Source organism: Microcebus murinus, chromosome 25 (genome assembly GCF_040939455.1).
Source record: "Microcebus murinus isolate Inina chromosome 25, M.murinus_Inina_mat1.0, whole genome shotgun sequence".
NCBI classification, from domain to species: Eukaryota; Metazoa; Chordata; class Mammalia; order Primates; family Cheirogaleidae; genus Microcebus; species Microcebus murinus.
The window spans coordinates 3,730,754-3,732,864 of NC_134128.1; the positions used below are offsets into that span (position 1 = coordinate 3,730,754).

General features: G+C 62.4%; 1 pseudogene; it reads left to right on the forward strand.

The window, feature by feature from the left end:
- The first annotated feature begins 795 nt into the window (after window positions 1-795).
- Window positions 796-1,615, forward strand: LOC105884664 (small ribosomal subunit protein uS5 pseudogene; annotated as a pseudogene).
- Window positions 1,616-2,111: the final 496 nt, after the last annotated feature.

Sequence of the window (2,111 nt, forward strand, 5' to 3'; positions counted from 1 at the left end):
AGGGGGAGAACGGGGAGGAGGGGGAGAACGGGGAGGAGGGGGAGAACGGGGAGGAGGGGGAGAACGGGGAGGGGGGAGAACGGGGAGGGGGGGAGAACGGGGAGGAGGGGGAGAACGGGGAGGGGGGAGAACGGGGAGGGGGGGAGAACGGGGAGGAGGGGGAGAACGGGGAGGAGGGGGAGAACGTGGAGGGGGGGAGAACGGGGAGGAGGGGGAGAACGGGGGGAGGGGGAGAACGGGGGAAGGGGAGAACAGGGGGAGGGGGAGAACGGGGAGGAGGAGGGGGAGAACGGGGAGGAGGAGGGGGAGAACGGGGAGGAGGAGGGGGAGAACGGGGAGGAGGGGGAGAACGGGGGGGAGGGGGAGAACGGGGGGGAGGGGGAGAACGGGGAGGAGGAGGAGAACGGGGAGGAGGAGGAGAACGGGGAGGAGGGGGAGAACGGGGAGGGGGGGAGAACGGGGAGGGGGGGAGAACGTGGAGGAGGGGGAGAACGGGGAGGAGGAGGAGGAGAACGGGGAGGGGGGGAGAACGGGGAGGAGGGGGAGAACGGGGAGGGGGGGGAGAACGGGGAGGGGGGGGAGAACGGGGAGGAGGAGGAGGAGAACGGGGAGGGGGGGAGAACGGGGAGGAGGGGGAGAACGGGGAGGGGGGGGAGAACGGGGAGGGGGGGGAGAATGGGGAGGAGGGGGAGAACGGGGAGGGGGAGGAGGCCCCGCCGCTCCAGGCCGCAGACTCACTCACAGCAGCCGCACGAGAGACGCTGCCACCCGGCCAGCTGTCGCAGAGGGCAGGGCATGCCTGTGGGGACAGAGGGCAGTGCATTCCTGGCCGGGTCGGGGCTGGGTTGGGGCCAGGTCGGGGTCGGGGCGCGGAGCTCGCGGAGGCCAAGCCGGGGACGAGACCAAGCCGGGGACGAGACGTGCATGCCCGTCACCAGGCTGGCCGCCTGGGTAAGGACGTGAAGATCACATCCCTGGAGACCTGTCTCTTCTCCCTGCCCATCAGGGAGTCTGAGATCATTGATTTTGTCCTGGGGCATCCCTCAAAGACGAGGTTTTGAAGATGACGCCAGTGCGAAAGCAGACCCGCCGGCCAGCGGACCAGGTTCAGGGCGTTTGTTGCCATGGGGACCACAGTGGCCACGCTCGTCTAGGTGTGAAGTGCTCCAAGGAGGCAGCCGCTGCCATCCCGGGCCATCGTCCTGGCCAGGCTCTCCGTGGACCCCGTGCGGAGAGGCTACTGGGGAGCAAGATTGGCAAGCCCCACTGTCCCTGGCAAGGTGACAGGCTGCTGCGTCTCACCCCTGGCCCTAGGGGACTGGCATCGACTCGGCCCTGTGCCCAAGCAGCTGCCGCTGATGGCTGGTATCGAGGACTGCCACACCTCAGCCAGGGGCTGCACTGCCGCCCTGGGCAACTGCGCAAAGGCCACCTGGATGCCATCTCCAAGACCTGTAGCTATCTGACTCCTGACCTCTGGAAAGAGGCAGTATCGGCCAAGTCTCCCCACCAGGAATTCACCGACCATGCTGTCAAGACCCACGCCAGCGTCTCCGTGCAGAGGACCCGGCTCCAGCTGCGGCTGCAACACAGCATTTTTACACGAGAAAAATAAAGTGAAACTGAGCCTGTTAAAAAAAATTAAATAAAGTTTCATTTCTTACATACCTGAGTTTAAGGTCTGAGTAATTTGTACCCACTGTGTTTGTTTTGAGAAGTTTGCTAGAATGCGCACCATTGTACTCAAAAGTAGCACCTATTCTTGAAGAAACTGGGGTGTCACCAGTTAACCTGAAGGCAGATAAACCGGGCTCTGGTTTGCAATCCAGCCAGCGGTGTTTCTCTTGATCTGTGGGGTGAGGCCTGGCAGGCCTGGCTCTGTGTGAATGAAGACAGAGCCAGTTCCTATGGAAACATGATTTTCTTTTGTTCTTTTTTTTTAGAGATGGGAATTCTCTCTGTCACCCAGGCTGCAGTTCAGTGGCTTCACCACAGCTCACGACAGCCTTTAACTCCTGTGCTCAAGTGGTCCTCCTGCTTCAGCTTCCCGAATTGCTGAGACTAAGGCACGAGCCACCTTATCCAGCAATTCTTAATTTTTTTGTAGAGAT